This window comes from Eulemur rufifrons, chromosome 25 (assembly GCF_041146395.1).
Source record: "Eulemur rufifrons isolate Redbay chromosome 25, OSU_ERuf_1, whole genome shotgun sequence".
Taxonomy (NCBI): Eukaryota; Metazoa; Chordata; class Mammalia; order Primates; family Lemuridae; genus Eulemur; species Eulemur rufifrons.
Genome location: NC_091007.1, coordinates 232146 through 251418, shown reverse-complemented (window position 1 = coordinate 251418; position 19273 = coordinate 232146).

Below are 19273 nucleotides of genomic sequence, written 5' to 3'. Positions count from 1 at the left end.
TTTCTGTTTTACGAAGCCCTCCCCTGAAAGGCTTTTCTCTCTGATCACAAATAGATTTTTATTAGTGTTTTGGAAAAGAAAGAGGAGGAAAGGAGGGAGGTCAGGGTCCCATTTCGGTTTGGCTCAGCTTCAGATGGTTATTACTCATGAAATTTAAAATAAATAGTTCATCATCTGGAAAGAGAAGAAAACAACAAAACAGCACAGGCTCTGTGTCCCTTGGCTGCCAACTGGGGTCCCACGTGTGTGCCCTGCACCTGCGGAGCTGGGCTCTCAGGATCTCGGAGGTCCCTCGGTAGGGAGACCCCAGCCCCAGGCATGAGACGCCCCCACTCCAACCCAGAGCCTCTGCTCCGTGCATGGAGGGACGGACGGTGGCCTGGCTCTGTGTCCCCTCCGCCTGCAGCAAGCGGAGCAGACTTGTCCCACGATGTCCTGAGATCTCTTGGCCTCAGTTTTCCCAGGCATACAGTGGGAACCATCCGTCATCCGTAGCTACTTGGTGAGATATGCTGGTGTTTTGTGAGGGTTAAATGCAATCGCACACGGGAGAACCCAGAGAAATCATGAATCCCACTCTCTTCAAGGTACCCGACGGGCTGTCGGCGGGTTAGGCCAAAGCACTTTTGTCACCTAGTGGAATTCCTGTCCCAAACTCCTCCACGCAGCTTTCAAGACTCAGAATCCAGGCCGAGCTTACCTGTCCAGCCCTCCTCCCTGCGCCCACCTCCCGGAATATTCTGGATGCAGCCGTGGAGACCTGCTGTTCCCCATGTCTGGGCCCCTCCTTCCTCTGAGTTCTGAGCGTCCCTCTCAAACGTCACTTTCTGGTTCCGCCTAACAGCCTGCCACAGACCTGGGCCTGAACGATGCCGGGGGTTGGCACCAAGTCAGAGGCTGGGGAGGGCTCCCCTGGGTTCTCTGTGGGGGTCACACGGCCAAGAGCGCAGTGTCAGCCAGGCTGCACTTGGGGAGAAAGTCCACCCTGAAGCTCCTTGAGGTTGCGGCTGTGACGTTGAGTTCCCTGTGCCAGCTTGGCTGGGCCGCGGGTGCCCAAACCGCGAGTCACACGTTCTTCTGGGTGTTTCTGTGGGGTGTCGTGCGAGACGGACTTTGAGTGAATCGGCCTGGGCAGTCGAGGGGTTCGGGAGAACAAAGAGACCGAGGCGGCGTGATCGGGTGGAGAAGGCAGGAAATCATCATTCTTTGCTCAGTTAAATTCTGCTAAATTGATTGGTCTGAAGTTTTTCTTTCCACACAAGTCAGGCTGAACGGACAGCCCTCGTACCCAGGGTCTCCGGCGTCACCACGGTTTGCGCTGGGACCGAAGGTCGACTTGGCCACCGCAGTCCCAAACCTCTACGTGGGTCAGGGGAGCCCCTGTGAGGCCGGCAGGGCTGGGACGTCCTTCGAATGCCACACGCCCCCCCATGGCCGGGTCTCCCGGGACAAACCCCAGCCTATTCCCAGGTTCCTGAGAGCTGTCTGAGCCGGTTGGGGAACCGCTTGCCACCTGCTTGGTGTGTAGACAGGATACGCGGGCGGGTTCCGGTTTCAGACATTGGCCTCTCCGCTAATGTTTCGTGGGAAACGGGGAAGGAAACAGCAGGAGAGAGAAGTGCAAAGAGGAGAATGCTCTGCAGAGTGCTTGGGATGCTCTGCCCTTTCCAAGGACTGCAGTAGCTGAGAACACGGACTATTCAAATACTTAAGTCAACACTGATTGGCTGTTTCTTCCAGACAGAGGAAGGCTTTAATTTTGTATTTTGGCATAACTAGATCTCGTGCAGTGCCTGGCATTTTAGTAGGTGCTCTGTCAGGATTTTTAAATAAGCTTTCCACACTGTAAGTCAATAGGAACATTTGAGACATCATTGCACTGATATATTAGTCACCTTAGTGAAAAAGCGGTGAAAATTCAAGTGTCCAATAAACAAAACCCTATGGAGACTGCACTAGCAACACTTGGGAAGCATGATTTGGTGAGGGTAAAGCTCTCTGTGGACAATATGTCTAGGAATAAATGTGCTATTTTTAAAGCAAAAATTGTTTGCATACATGAAACCATTAGAAATTTAAAATGAGTTGAGGAACAGGAAAATAAGATTAAAGGGGAAGATTCTGTTCCTGATTTCATAGACCATATACAACTGCTAAAATGAAGCCACGTGTATCAGCCTGAAAGTTCACTTCACAAATGGAAATGTCTCCTAGAGGAAATAGGAGCAGGTGTGCTGGACACCTGACCAGGTATGGTGGACACCTGACCAGGTGTGCCGGACACCTGACCGGTTATGCTTTACCCTGACGGACAGGAGGTCATTCCCTGGAGTCACTATTCCGGCTCAGGGCTGATTCCCTGGCAAAGCATTTAAATTCTATTTCCAAGTTGACAAGATATTTTCCATGTGACTTCAGAAAAATCTAAAATGATAACAATGGCTATTGCTTACTAAGTATTCACTATGTGCCTCGCTCTGAGCTAAATGTTTAACATACGCTCTTTCACTTGGTGCTCGTAATACGTGTATGAGATACTTTTTTACAAATGAGGAAACAGCTTGAATATGGTAAAACAACTGCTCAAAGGTCCATGACTAATGATCGGTTGATCTGAGCCGAGGTCTGCCCCACTCTGGCTCTCAGTGGTGTCACCTCCTGTCCCAGCAAAAGTACCGGTGTGACTTTACATCTGTGTAACGAGGCCACAGATAAGAATGTCATGAAACACACAACAGAAGCGATTTGGGGGCTGGAGGAAGCAGTTCTACAGAAACTCGGAGCTCAGACACAATACTCATTGGTGGCATCGTGACACAAATATTTAAATGTTTTGTAAATTTTTCACTTAATTGAAAAAGCAGTATTCTCAGTTTTAATCTCACATGCATATCTCTGTAGATCAATATATGTCCTGTCAGTGGCACAACCAGTCCAAACTGTTTTAATAAAACGCAAACACTGAACACATTTGTGGGGCTGGGTTGTACATCCCTCTTCATGAGCAAAACTTAGGATATTTTTTTCTCTTTAGTGCTTAAGGCAAGCTTGAAATACAAGTTAATGGGACCCAAAGTATCTCTATTTTATGTTATTAAAGGTAATCTTCTTTAATTAACATAATCAGAGGAAAATAATATACTTTGGAGGCCAAAAAAAAGTGGCATAATCTTAGATCCAAGATTTTTCCTGTTGATTGTGTTTGATTATCTTTTAAAAACATGCATCCTAAGAGTTTCTAGAACGTAGTAATTTTATTTCTGACTTTATTTACTTTATACACCACTAATTCTGACTTTTAAATTATAAGACAATTGTGTCTTTTTATAATGTTGATAACATAGAAGGGGAAAATTGTATACTTTCTTAATTTTTATGAATACGATTATTTCTAGAACTGTAATTACCATTTCTGAGCAGCTTTTTGAGAGCATAGCCTGCCACTCACCGGCCCCCCGGCCCCTGGAGCCTTCCTAGCCCCACCGAGGGGAGGATGAAACGAAAGTGCTGAGCCCCACGCGTGTGGTGCACATGTATGTGTGTTTCGGAGAGCAGAAGGCTGATTTAGTCAGGACTTTGCATGTAGCCTGGGGAAGGTCTGTTGAACGAGGCCGTTCTACAGGTGGTGCAAAGAAGCCCTTGTTAAAGTAAATGTGTGTTTTTTGAGGCTGTAGTTTCAGTTATTGATATCTTTGTTTTTAATAAAACTCAATAAAACATATCATCTCAGCACCTCCGTAGGATATTATATTATAATTTGCTACATTTGGTTTCTTAATGGTTTTTTTGTGGGCTGGAAGAGTAAAGTCATCTATTAGCAGAAAGAAATGAGACAGATAAATATCTGCCTTGCTGGAGGTTCTGTGGATCTATCTTCGGTAATCACTGCCGTGTTAATCTCGCCTGACTCCTTATCTCTCCCGAAGTTGTATCTTCTCAGGGTTTTTCCTGTGGTCCGAGGTTTCCAGATGTTCTATTGTTCTTATCCAGAAGAAACAGATTCTCATCATCATACTTGACTTGGGACACAGAACCGTGAAAAATTTTAGAAAGGAAGAAATCTGAGAGACGATCAGTTCCTTCGTCTTTTTGTTTGGCAAACTCTTTAGTGGCCATTTGCAGCCATGGTGTCTGCAGAGGTGACAGGAACTCGGGGGGAAATAAACAAGCTCCTGAGAGGCAGGTGGCATCCGGGATGTGACGCAGAGGGGTTGGCGCTGTGTGTCTTTGGAGAAGCTTTGGGATGTCCCTCGGGGGCCCCTGCGTCCTCCAGCTCCCTTCGCGTGTCCTGTAATTATCTGCGAGGACTGAGGTGGTCATTTGGGCTGTTTCCTTGGAACCCTTTGAAAGGCAAAGCGTTATTGCAGTTCAATATTCCATGGCAAGTGTTTTCAAAAGTAATGCGTAGGTTCACCTGCGCTCACGTATCGGGTATTTTGTGCACACCTTGGGTTGAACACTTGCCGGGCAATAGCTGAGTAAGAATCGCAGGAGGAGTGTGTGCAGGGTGCCTGGGAGGCGTGGAGGGTGGCCACGCGATGTTTGACGACTGCTCTGACGCTCTCTAAGACGAGGCCACTCCCCGTTCCTTACGTGGAACAGTTGAGATGTGGCTTCCTGTGAAACGGCCACCGCTGCTTGAATTATAGTCACCCACATGCCCAAGCTCATCGGCATGGGGCTTCCGTAGGAGTTTCAGCTTCCAGTTCTTTCTCTGCATTAATCACCTCTGGTGTCCCGATCGCTTCACACGTGTGTCGTGTAGCAGCAGCCACAGGGCCTCGTCATCGTCACCTTTCACAAAGCACCGACCATCTCCTGCTGGCACTAACGCTGCTCCGGCGTGGGAACTAACTTATTCACTAACACGTCTGTATTTTCAGAGCCCAGTACATGGCTTGGCCCCACTATGTCCTAAGTAAATGTTTATTGAATAAATGAATGAATGAAATGTCAACGACTTACTGGGGTTCAAATATCACGTCTGCCACGTGTACTTCATGTAAGTTTTCGAGGTGGGGACGGCTCGTGAGACAGTCTACTTTTCATGCCTCGGCTGACATGGGACGACCCACCTGCCCTCCAGGAACCTGCGTGTAGCCCGGAGTTTGAGTTTCGTGCTTGTCTATGTAACTGCTTCTATGTATGACACGACCCCTGCCCTCGTCCCCCCCCCCCCAGGCGTTCCTCCTCCCAGTCCCACGAGGACACCAGCCCCAGCTTGAGGGTCTTGCTGGGAAAACCCCACAAACTAACACACTCTGATCTGTTAACTGCAGACTTGAGTGACTCAGGTACGCTCAGCCCGGCCACGGGGGCCCCAGGTATTCACCTGCCACACAAACCACCACCGAGGACACCTGCCTTCAGGTCCCACCTCTGCAGTTAGTTTCAAATGCAGTCGCTCCCCTCCGGCCCCCCAGAAAGAACGTCCTCTTGAATTAATGCATTTTTTTAGAAGATCCCATTGAAAATGCTGAGCCACAGTTGCTCAAAGATGTGATGGGGAGGGTCCCCGCTGTGTCACGAACGAATGCCACGGTCAGCAGGTGCACCCGTCCTCCACTCGCGGGCCTGTCACCAGGGGCTGGAACAACAGGGACCTGAGGAGTCCCCAGGGGTTCCTCGCAGTCCCCTGGACCTCTCCTCCCCCCTCCAGGGTCCTGAACTGGAGGCCTGCAGATGCTATTGTAGGAAGCCGGGGTGCAGGGTGTCCCCAGAATTCCTCGGCTTCTGCTAAAGGGATGCATGGGACGAAAGCAAACTGTACCCTCCTCCTCATTCCTCCTTCCTCCCAATACGTTTGCTCTTTGGCAAAACCCAGAAGAAATGAACCCAAAAAAGCAGCCTGCAAGGTGAGAGGCCCGGAAAGGAAGCCTTAGAATAAAGTGATAGTCGTTCCTTTATTGTCCATATGGTGGCGCCATTGCATTAGCACATCCAAGGACACCCCCCTGGGTCTGCAGTGAGGATCCAGCTGCACTGCCCAGCTCCACCTGGGGCCAACACAGCACCCCAGGCCTGAGTGTGCACGGGTGGTCCCCAGGGTGCACTGTCAGCATAAGGGGACAAAACGCCCTGGCGTTTCCTGGGACGGCTCTTTGAAGAGCACCAGAGAGTTGAGGAATATGGCGGAGACCACGCTGAGACTGGAAGTCCCTGCCCACATTTCTCCAAACTGCGACAACGTCATAGGAAGCTGAGACAGAAACAAGAGGCACAACCACAGCTCTTTAGCAAGATCACAAACCGAAACCGGTTCTCAGTCCAGCCTGATGGGCCTCACTCTGCAGAAATGCAAGGCACACCTCGAGGGCAGAGCAGGCCACACGGAGCTCTTGCCGACCAGAAATGCCATGGCTGCTCTGGCAGGGTAGACCCAGGATGCCAACTGGTGTTCTCGCCAGAGTTGGGGAGCCTGAGGGCCATCTCTGAGCAGCTGGGAGACCACAGATATGGGTGCCCTCCAGGCCTGGCATGGAATGTCATCTGTGTACCTCAAAAATGTGGCCTTCAAGAATGGAATGTCGGCGGGATGTGGTGGCTCACACCTCTAATCCCAGCAATTCGGGAGGCTGAGGTGGGAGGCTCACTTGAGGTCAGGAGTTGAGACCAGCCTGGGCAACATAGTGAGACCCTCAACTCTACAAAAAAAATTAAAAATTAGCCGGTATGGTGGTGCACACCTATAGTCCCAGCTACTTGGAAGGCTGAGGCAGGGAGATGGCTTGAGCCCAGGAGTTTCAGGCTGCAGTGAGCTGTGATCAGCCCACCGCGCTCCAGCCTGGCAATAGAAGCCTTGTCTCTTAAGAACAAAAAGAAAAGAAATGTCATACCCTAGAATTATGTATTCATCCTGTGGCCTGACTTTGGGTAAATTGGTTTCAAAGAAACAATAAGTACGTGCATTTAGCAAATTGACTCTTGGCAAACTAGACACTGCAGAAAGCGGTGTCCAGCGGATTGGTCTTGGGGGGCGGCCAGCGTCTGAACTGGAAGCCAGCGTCAGCGTCCAGGTGGGCAGAATTCACTTCTCGGCTCCAACCAGCATCGTTGCTCCAAAGTGACAGCCGCCAGGAGCAACAGAGAATGGCCGTCGGTGGGAAAGGCGTCCAGGCAGCGCTTGGGTGGCAACTCGCAGGAAGGAGGAAACAGGAAGGGAGCTCAGATGCTGCCCTGAGGAGCCTGGGAGTCCCACTCCCTGCGGGAATTTACCCAGGAGGAGGGAAAGGTGCCTCTAGCAACCGCCAGGAAACGGGACCATATTTGCAGTAGCAGACATTGATACTGTAGTAGCAGACATTGATACCCTACGCTGCGCCAGGCACTTTGCATATTATGTGTTCGCCCCTTAACCCTCATGACAGCCCTAGGCTGGGAGCTCTTACGACCACCCTCGTGTGTAGAGGAGGAAACTGAGGCACGGGGGTGCCGTGACTTGCCCGCGTTCTGCAGTTCCAAGGGGTGGAGCTGGGCTCAAACCCAGGGCCTGGCTCCGGAGCCCTCGCTCATATTCCCCGGCGAATCCTGGTCTCTGTGCTGCCTCCTGCCGAAGCTCGGATCTGGAAGCCCAGGGCCACCACGGGCAGAGGGAAGGGAGGCGGGTGCGGCCCTGCTGCTGGACAAGAGACCCTGCGCTCGATGTTCCCCACAGCTGACGAGGACTCGCTCCCAGCCCGGCCGCAGGTTCTCCAAGGCTGGTGTGGGCAGAGGCTGGGAGCCGAGCCAGGGCGGGACACGGGGTCTGTCCCGGGTGGGCAGAGGCTGCCGTGCGGGGACTCAGACCAGCACTCGGTGTCTGCTGGCTCCCGGGTCCCCGTGTCCTGCTACCCGGGACACGATCGGTCAGGTTTCCACTCTCTTCCCTGCCAGAGTCTGTGCAGCCACGGGGACCCCGTCCCCACCCACTGGACCCTCCGGGACCTGCAGGAAGAGGACCGAGCACCGAGCCACAGTGGGGACAAACAGAGCAAAAAGTAAAAGGGACAAATTAAATTCATTGTTCCCTTTGTTTCCCCGGACAGGATTCTTGAGCTTCTCAAATCTCATGAGTCCTCTTGCATTTTAGGTTTATTTTTAAAGTGGGTTAAATTGGACTACAGTTATTTGGAAGAGATTTGCCTTTTTTTTTTTTTTTTTTTTTTCTGTTTTAACATATTTTCTAATAGGGCGTCATCTATCAATACTGAGCAATGTGCTCGTCGGTAGAAACAAGATGCTTGTTTCTGGGAAATTGGAACACAGGTGGTGGCGTTCCGGGGCCAGCCAGGGACAAGGCCCTCCACAGGTGAAAGACATGTTTTCGGCCTCTCCACTCCCGTTTCTTGGGGAGTCTTCGCTGCTTTCAGGGAGCACTGTGTGGTTACGGCGGCGCAAGGAAACATTCGTACGTAAACCTCTGTCAAACGACAGCCCTCTGGTTGGACGCGATGTCACAGAGTTTACTCCTGTGAGGCTGGTGGCGGTGGGCACCCCTCCCCCAGAAATTTCCATAGCAAACCTTTAGGCCACACCTTTTGAAAACCATTGAAAGATGGATTAACAGTTTTCCGAACAGTCTATAACAATTAGAACTCTTGCCGTAATGAGTGAAAAAACTCAATTCATAGTATTCTAGTTCTAGTGATCTTCTATATGATGCTTGTTAGGTTAGCGTCTGAGTCTTAAGAATGCTCGAGACTGTGATTTGCAGATTAGTAGAGATCGGTTAAGCCTCTGGCTGTGCACCTCCTCGCCTGTTTATGGGTACTGTGTATGACTAGAATGCAGAATAGGTCTTAGTGAACCTTGATGTTCAAGATATTAGAACTTGCCTACTGCTCAAGCTTGGCCAAATGGATACACGGAGAACTATTCATGGATTAGGAAACTCGGAAATGCAAATCTAGTGGGGAAAACAATGGGTTTTATTTTGGCCTAGATAACTAAATGGAAATGCTGAGAGGTTAGTGGGATATGTAGGTCTGAAACTGAGGAGAAACAGGGTTGGAGTGACCGCCATAGATAATGCTTGAAGCCATGGCAGTGGATGAGATTATTGAGGGAAAACATGTTGGGTGAGACAGGAAGAGAGCCCCCAACAGAACCCTAAAAAATACCAACATTTAAAGGATCGAAAAAGAAAGACAATCCACAAAGAAAGCTAAGACAGAGGGGTCCAAAAGACAGGAGAAAACCTAAAGGATGGCCAGGTGCAGTGGCTCACGCCTGTAATCCTAGCACTTTGGGAGGCTGAGGCAGGAGGATTGTTGCCACCAGCCTTACCACGGAGACCATGTCCCAGAGGTACGCCAAGAAATGATCATCTGCACAGGACACACCAGGGACCTCAAACACACAAAGCCAGGAAAGGTTACCGGAGGGGTGGCATTGCTAGCAACAAAGCTTTAAACTGAAAAGATCCCAAACTCTAAAGTAATTTAATGAGGTTTATTCTGAGCCAAACATGTGTGATTGTGACCCAGAGAGCCACACCCAGGAAACCCTGAGCGAGTGGTCTCCCCGTGGCTGGGTTACAGTGTGGTTCCATACATTTCAGGGAGACAGGAATTGCACGTAAAGTCATTCATCAATACATGGAAGGCATACATCAGTTTGGTCTTAAGAAGTTGGTCATTTTTAAGCAGGAGATTACAGGTTAAATATTTGATTTGTCATTTGTTTAAAGAAATGAAGTTTTGCCTAAAGGCTTGGAATGTTTTAAGATAAGGAAGTCTGTGAATCAGCAACAAACCACCCTCTATTCAAACTCAAGTGACCTGTTACATACATTGGGGACCTGCAGGAGTGGTTGAAGCTTTGTCTTGCATGGCCTCAGGCCTGGCAGTGGCCTCAGGCCTGGCAATACGTTAGGAAGGACGTCTCCAAGAGGGGAAGGGGACAGGAAAAGGCGTTGGACCTCCCTTCTTGTGGCCAGCAACTCGGCTTTGAGGTATTTATGGGGTCCCCTTGGCCAAGAGGGGGTTCGTTCAATCATCCTGGGATGAACTAAAATAAAATCCTTAAGATTTTATTTTAGTCCACAAAGTGGTTCATCCAAAATGGTAGCTGATGCATAGTCAAGTCAGAATATAAACAAATGCTATTTGCCTTTGTTTCTTCCCGAGTTTGGGTTGCAAGTAAAAGACATCAGCTTAAAGCTCTAAACTGGGAAGAGCCCAGAGCAGAGAGGGTCCAGGCGAGGGTGGGTGTCGGGGGCTGACCCTGCTCCGACCCTGCCTTGCTCTCTGCAACTTCATTTCGGAGGGGCTGAGTCTGTCCTCTCAGAAACCCATGTGAAGAATGAAAATATCTTTCCTAAGGGTCCCCAAAGAGGTTCTAGAATTGAGCTTTGACTGACTTGGCTTGAGCCATTTGTTTATTCCTTAGCCATTACCACAACCCAGAGAGATAAAAGGCTCTGCCTGGCCAGGCTCGGGGCAAAGAGATCATCCGGCTACCTAAATCCCAGGAATGAGATCACAAATTCTGGGGAGGGAGTGGGAAAAGGTTCTCACCCGGCAGGCAACGAATGCCGAGAAAGTACAGCCAGTGCCTGGCCACTGCAGACCCCAGCCCAGCACTTCTGCCCTGTGCCCTGTGCAATGTGGTGCTGAGCCTTGATTCTCACGCGGGAAGGTGGAGCCACGGCGCACAGCGGCAAGTCCCTACCTGCTGTGAAACTCACCACTGCTTTTCGTTTATTCGCAGTGACAATTGCTTTGTTCCACTTATCCTGTTGGAAATGCGAGCCTAGCAGTATGAAGCGGTTGTAAGTTTGAATAACTGTCACGAGAGCAATGTGAGTAAAGATAAATAAACCATGCGAAGGACAATTTGCTCCAATGCAGAATCCCTGCCAAGGAAATCGTAAAATTTAAAAGAAGAGGCAGCCATCTAGTGGCTCTGTCCTGTTATACTGCTGCTAAACACCAAATCAAAGGGTTTGGGAATACAACTCTACTTAAGGGAAAATTATTTTATCAGTGAGAGGAGATGAAATGACTAAGGAATTGCATTATTTGCTCCCTAAAATACAACAAAAATGTATTACTAGGAAATAAAATAGACATAACATAGGAGCCTCATATTTTAAATCTTGGATTTAAAGAAATAACATTTTTGTTAAAGTGTAACAGAAGTCTCTAAGCTTTCTAAATTCAATTTCTATGCTTAATTTTCTCAGCATCTAAACTCTTAGTTTCAGAACTGTAACTTCTCAACTCTCAGTTCTTGAACTCCACCTCCTGGTAGCCCAGCAAAAAGCTGTGCCTGGACCATGTGAAGAGCACAGGTCTGGGGCAGCCCTGAGCCGTGACACAAGCGTGGCCACATGGGTGAGAGCTTTGCTGCTGGACCCTGGTGGGCTCACTTCCACGAAGGTTACGCTTTTATACGTTTGTGTTTTATACTATTAGAGACCAGGTCAAGTGAATGACAATAAATCAAAATGTGGAGACCCAATTTCATTTCACATAGTGATTGCTCATGAACAAGCAATTGAATCCTAACCAGGCTTTTCAATTAAGTAAATTTATCTATAAATCCACTGCGTGTTGATTTGCAAGCTAGATCTTTCCACGGCAATGAATGAACTCAGTGGGAACTCGTGGAGAAGGTCACGAGCCAATTAATCAGATCACCAATTAGTTGATCACCAAATCAATTATATTGGCAACCGAGACAACCCAGCTAGGTTCATGGATGACATCGTATTTTCTCTGAATATTAGGTTCAGTATTCCTATTGTTCATGAAAAAAAATCACAAAATCCCAATAATTTATTTCTTTGGGTTACTTGAAACTGTCTCTAACTATTAATTTCAAATTTAAGTATTTCTAAAAGAAGAAACATTTTATTTTTTAATTAATACTGTGAAGAAACAACAGATTATAAACTGTTGTGCACTGTTCTTATACATTGTAAAATGACATTTCTTTACTAAGGAGTACACCGTTTAAAAAATCTGTTAGGAGTAAGTTAGAAGATTGTTAAAATGACTATTATGGTTACAATGGTAATTGGTAATATCAGCTTTCGAGCTTTTACACTACCATTTATTCAGTTCGTATTATGTAAAAGATACTACACTAGGTACTTTACATATTCTATGAGATGGGACATATTATCCCTATTTTACAAAACACTAAAGTATTCAGGTAAAGTCACGAAGGTCAAATGGCCCCTAAGTAGAGAAGCTGAGATCCAAACCCAAATCTTTCTGACTACAAAACTTTATTTAATATAACTACTTCCTCTCAATTTAAAGAATAATCCTGAGCAATTTGGTAGAAATTATATTTTATGCATATTGTAAAGAGAGAGTAGTCAGAGGAAGAAGTCTTACGGGGAATCGAGGCCAAATGAAGGACTTCAGGCATGAAGATGCAGAGCGTCTAGTACCTGCTTTTCCGTCTTGAAACAGGCAAGAGAAGGGGAGGGGAGGAAGGAGGAGGAGGAGCAGAAGGGAAGAGAGGAAAAAGAAAAAGACAGAGATTGAGATTGAGAAGGGGAACGTCATTCTCCCTTCTGCAAAGCAAAGGGTGTAGAGTTGGGGAATGGATCCATGCTGACGTTTTCAGGGATTGGCGAGAACAGTCAGCCAACAGCCAACACACGATGCCTTCTACACACTGGAAATGGTGCTAGGAATGGCGGCACTGTGGCCGCTCGGAAAACAATACCCCGGAATATGGCGCTTTGACCTGCTGGACTAAAGAAGCAGCCTCAAAGTGTCTCTGACCTTCCCCATCCCCCGCCACCCCCAACCCTGCATCTCTCAGTCCCCCCATTCTGCCAAAGCACACGATGACGCTGATCTCTGGCCATTCCCTCATCTGCCTTCAGACTGGACGCACCAAGGAGAGCAAGCTGCCATCCGCCCCTCCCTGAACCTCATTGTCTGTGGAAGAAAAGATAGAGAAGTGCAATCACACCTGGACGGACTTTTTTGCAAGATAGTGTCTGTCTCTCGGACTAGGATCATTCACAAGATAATCGCTGCCTCCCACACCGACTCATCTCTCCTAAAATCATTTGCTCCCAAACCCCATCTCTCCTTCCCCTGAGACGAAAGGTATTGACCATTGACAAGATTGGCCACCTTGTCACATCGGCACGTGTAGTTCTGCCCCACGGTCACTATAAGAGGTATTGAAGGCAGTTTTCTGTTTTTTTTTTTTCTTAGAATCTGCTAAAGCGAGGGGAGGGACGGAGTGAGAAGAGGTTAGTCACTGCACCAGAGTGCATGTCCCACGTCAGGGGGCTGAGAGGGCCCTTGGCGGGGATTCTCAAGACCTCACACTCTCTCTTCCACTTGGAGTATCGGTGGAGCCCCCCACCCCCCACCCAGCACAGTGGGGCCCTTCCCGATCCCTGGGCTTGGCTGGAGCCCCAAGGTAGAGAGGGAGGGCTGTGAACTCAAGTCATGACCTGGAGTAAGGTGCATGGGGACATACTATCGTAGTGTCTGAAAGAGACTAGAAAGTATAGCCTCTCTGTGGGTTGGGGACGAGAGATGGAGAAGGCCGAGGACAGTGGCTAGAACAGAAAACCGCTCCGTGATTGGACTTCACAGAGCTCAGGCCTTCCCCACTTTATATCTCTAAACTCAGCTGTCCCCAAGACCCTCACATTGCACACAGGGACCCCCTTCCTCTTCCCACTGTAGACCAGCTGTCGGGGGATAATAAGCCCAAGTTCTTGCCCACCAGGACCCTTTCTTTGGCACAGATTTTTTTGGCTTCTAACCTAAAGAAGCCTCACTGTTGCCCCAAGAAGGGTGTTTCAACATCACCCATAGAGCTGTAATTTTAATGATTAGAATGTTGGGAGAGGTGTTAAAATGTATCTACTTTAATGATATATGTTGCCTGAACCAGAAAAGTATCAATTGAGAAGTCATAAAACTAGTTCTCCCCTCCCCCCCCCCCCCCAGCTTTCTATCTTATAAATATGCCATTGCCCCTGGCTGGCTTCCCCTGGAAAGGCATTTCACTAATGAATATTTATCTCACTGCGGCAAACAATAACGCAGAAAAACAGTGCATAAATGCTATCGGGGGCATTCTTTTCCTTCCCCCTTCCTCTCATACACACCCATTTGTTCTTTCTGTAACTGACAGGTATTTGTTTCAAAGCTCCAAAAAGTGATGTTTGAAAATTAAATTATAATAGTCATTTCCTTCCTTCTAGTTCTGACATATCGAAATTCCTCCTTCATGCAAATAAGCTAGATTATTGTAGAAGATTTTGCTGAAATGCCAACGATTTGCAATAGAACCTTCACATTTAATCTATGCAATAATGATGTTGAGCACTTAAATGAAACTAAGAAAGAAACAGGGGAAAACCTTAAAAAAAATAATGAATTGATATCAATAGACTACCTTTTCTTAGGAATATAAATTGAACAATTTTATTCTAAAACATCAACAAAAGATTAGTAAGACATTGTGTTTTATATGCAACCAAATATTTTATGTTTAAAGTTTCTTCTATTTCATAAAACAAGATTTTAACATTGTGGTAGGCAGAATAATGCCCCCCAGATACGTCTATGTTCTAACCCTAGAACCTGTGACCATGTTATGATGACGGACATGGAGAAATTGAGGTTGCTAATCAGATAGCCTTAAAATAAGGAGATTATCCTGGATTTGAGGGTGGGCCCAGTGTAATTACAGTGATCCTTAAATAGAGAAGAGGGAGGCAGAAGTATCAGATCCAGAGAAATGGGGTCAGGACGAAGACTTGCCCGGCCACAGCCAGCTCAGAGGATGGAAGGTGGGGCGTGGTCCGGGGATGCCAGAAATGGCAAAGAAACAGATTCTCCCCTAGAGATTCCAGTAGAGAAACAGCCCCTCCGACACCTTGATTTTAGCCCAATGAAACCCAAGTGGGCTTCTGACCCCCAGAACAGGAAGATATTAATAATAAATCTGTGTTGTTTTAAGCTACCATGTTTCTAGTAATTTGTTACAGTTGCAGTAGGAACTCATACACATGTTATGCTGTTGGAAACTCACCATTTTTGGAAAGGTCTCATCTGTCCCTTTCTCCAGGAAGTCTTTTCTGAGCTAGGATTTTGTGACAGGATCTTCGCTCCTGTGGGACGTGTTAGACTGCACAATAATTTTCCATTTATTTTTCCATAACCTATGCTAGACCAAGGGTTCCATAAATGTAGGCACCACGTGTTTAATCTCTGCCTGAAGTACTAGTTTCAAAACTTTTACCTGAAATTTAGCAGCAGCAAACTATGTAACCTATACAGGAAGCTTAATAAATATTTACTCAATCAAAGAGGGACTACTATGAGTCTATCTGCACTCTTATTTTTGAAACCAATGATCAAAGAAAGTATCCTGAAGTGTTGCAACTGTTACCAAATGGCCTGCCACATAAAGAACGAAATCCCTGGCCATACAACAGAAACAGGGTTGAATAGGGAACCTAAAACTTAATAGCACTGTTTTGTAACCAACTGAGTCAACTGCGGTGCAGTTATACAAGCTTTCAAGTCGTTCACAATGGAAACAGTAGCGTTCTGAGTCTCTAACAGTGAAAAGTCTGTTACTTTTTAACAGTAAGAGTCTAAACATCGGAAACAAATGTTGTCTTCGTAAATTCCCAGCCTTTACTTTTCCTCTCCACTTGATCATCTGCATTCGCCGGGGGTGTGCCCTTTTACCGCTTCCTCAGATACTTGCTACATCTTTTTCTTTTCATTAATTTTCCTTGGAGCATCATTCACTCTTAATGTGAATTTAAGTAAATGGATACTTGCATTTTAAGCATTTTGCTCGATTTGGAACACACACTTTTTTCCTCAAGTTAAAGTATTTCAGGCATCAGCATAAGGATGAAACACATGTCGAGGCAGGCAGAGGCCCCTTCCCTGTCCACACTCCACCCCAAACATTGTGCTTGTAGTCGGGGGTTCCATCTAATGATTTATTCTGAGGCCATTCTAATCTTGAGCCCTTTTTCTGTTACAGAAAGCAGAAACAAAGTTCAAACCATGTGTTTTAAAAGCATGAATGAAAAAAGTAAGCATTCTGATTTCTAGAAGAAATAGAAGATGGTATCAGCATGGCCTCGGTGGGTAGAGGGGGATTTGAAGCAGCAATTCCATTTTCTCCCATGGACGTTACAACATTGAGTGTGTTCTCTGGTGACCTACACATACGTGTGTCTCCTCCACGGAGGGCGTCTGCTTCTGTCTTCTCTGTTCTTCATTTAGCCTCTTTGCCTCTCTCTTTCTGCCAATGTCATGCTGTCTTATTTATGATAGCTTTATAAGACTTAATATGCCTTTTAAAATGAGTCTATAATAAGAAGGCTTGCTTTAATAGCTGGTGGAATAAGTCTTCTATATTGACTTGCCTGTTCTAGAATCTTTCCTCCGCCTCATGTATTTTGGGGTCGCTTTGTGCTCCTAATCTGTTGGGATTTTTACTGGAATTGCATTGCATTTTTAGAGAGTACTGACATCTTTATCATACTGAGTTTCCTATCTATGAACATAGAATGTTTTGCCATTTATTTAGGTTTTTGTAAGTGTCTTTCGCTAAAGTGTTATGCTAGGATCACATTTGAAATCTCCTTTGGACATTTCCCATTCAAAAGGGAGGATTTTTTCCCCACTCGGGTGAGAGCTTCAGCTTGCATCTAGCATCTAGTTACCGCTGCTGCTTACTAATTTATAGTCTATGTATGCCTATATGAAAAATGATATATATTACTATTTTTAGTATCTGCCTAGCATTTAAGTATGTGAATATGTTACATTTAATTTAAGAAAACTCCTCCTGATAGACTTTTATGTTGTTCTATATTTGTTGTAGTAAAAAAAAAAAATGGTTCAGGGAACATTTATTTATACATCGTTGTGCCCTTGTAAGAATATAGCTGTAGGATCAGTTTCATGAAGAGAAATTTCTGGTGAAAAAGTATATGTATTTAAAATTTGTATAAATAATGCTAAAGTGCTTTTAGAAAGGCAAAAATAAAATACATAGTGTTACACAGTATGCAGAGTATGAAAATACCCAATCCCTATAATTTCACAAACCTCATAAGCCTTTGTTATATGAAGCAGTTACATCTGATAGATAAAATAATAAATATCCCATTGTTACTGTGCCCTTTTTTGAAGTTATGAGTAATCCTGGCCTTTTTTCATGTATGTACATATAAAGTTCTAAAGTTTAAAAAAATTATTAATATCAGCCAAGAGGAATCTTAACAACATCCTAGATTTCCTAAAACAACAACTTAAAATGCCCACAATCAAACTAAATTCAGGGGAAGAACTGATCTCCATGGAAAGCAGATATCAGGGAACATACCTAGAAGCAGAAATGAAATCAAAATCAGCAAAAAAAAAATTGAATTTCTTTTTTTTTTTTTTTTCTTTATTTTTATTTGAGACAGAGTCTTGCTCTGTTGTTTGGGGCTAGAGTGCCATAGTGTCAGCCTAGCTCACAGCAACCTCAAACTCCTGGGCTCAAATGATCCTCCTGCCTCAGCCTCCCAGGTAGCTGGTACTACAGGCACATGCCACCACACCTGGCTAATTTTTTCTATTTTTAAGAGGGACGGTGTCTCGCTCTCGCCCAGGCTGGTCTCGAACTTCTGAGCTCTAGTGATCCTCCCGCCTCGGCCTCCCAGAGTGCTAGGATTACAGGCGTGAGCCACTGCACTCAGCCACAATTGAATTTCTTAATGGGTCATTTTAAACAGAAAATAAATTGAAGGCTAAGGTCACTGCTGTGGTCAATGTCACAGGACCCAAGATAATAAAACTATGGAATTTTAGGGTTGACAGTAAACTTGAAGAAACTCTGGTCTCCTATCTTTTTATAGGTGAGCCAAATTTTTACAAGTTAAACAGAATGTTTTATTCAAGTTCATGAGTAGCAACATTCAGTGGCTGGCAAATAGGTGACACAATAACTATTTGTTGAGTGAAAAGAAAGAAAGAATGAACAAGTGAGTAGTGCTAGGATTGGAGGCTAGGTTTTCTGAGAAGTATGGGACTCTTTCTTCTTATACTGCACTATTAGTACTGAGTTTGCCAACATTTTATACATTTCTGTAATCCTAAATTTGGAGGCACTGAGCTAATACCTTATTTTTAATTACCAACAATCACCACTTTGGGTTTATGATGGATTCAGAAATAAAGGATTTCCAAAAGCATGTGTTATGTCGATGACATGCAATCCTGGAAAACAACACGTTTGATTTTAAATCACTTTCATATTTTTCTTTCAGAGGTAGAAGGACCTTGACTTCTCTGTATTTGTTTGCTGAGGCTGCGGTAGCAGAAGTACCCCCAACTGGGTAGCTCAGAGCAACAGAGGTTCTTGTCTCACAGTTCTGCAGGCTGGAAGCCCAAGATCCAGGTGTCAGCAGGGTGGTTCCTCCTGAGGCTCTGAGACAGAGTCTGTTCCGCTCCTTCCCCAGCTTTTGGTGATTTGCTGGCAATCCTGGAGTTCCTGGGCTTGTAGAAGAATCACCCGGATCCTTTCTCTCTGCCTTTATCTTCGCACTGTTTGTGTAGGTATGTATGCCGTCACATCCACATTTTCCCTTTTTATAAGGACGCTAGTCGTATTGGAGCAGAATCGACCCTCCTGACCTCATTTCAGCTCGATCATCTCTGTGAAGACCCTGTCTCCATGTAAGTCGCTTTCTGGGGTATTGGGGGTTAAGACTCCACCATATCTTTTTGGGGAGACATGATTCAACCTCTAACACCCCAATACTCACTCGATTGCCCTTCTAAGTCTCAGTTACAATCTATTCTGATTATTTTTTTTAAAACTCACTTGCTAATCTTACTAGAACAATGGGTTTCACTGTAATATGGGATGTGTTTTTATGACATAACAAAGTGCATAGACAATTTCTGATTTTTCATTTCTACATTACAATTTTTTGTGTTAACATAAACTGAGACTACCATATAGGTGTTAAAATTAGGTTGAATACTACTCAGAATAATTATACATGCTTGTTGTTTGTGTATATGTTTGTTTATCCATCTGTGAGATTGTATCCTATGAGAACACACTAGTAATCACTGGATTTATATAGCATCTGTTCTTCAAAGAAACACAAATACTGTAACCTACCAGTGCCTCAGTTTCCCGCACCCTCACAATAGGGTTAATAACACCCAACTGTCTTCCCCAAGATCACAGGGCTGCTGTGAGGACTCAGCCCTAGGAGCAGGTCTTATGCACACCGGAGCCCTCCTGGCGCCCTCACCTGGGAAACAACATG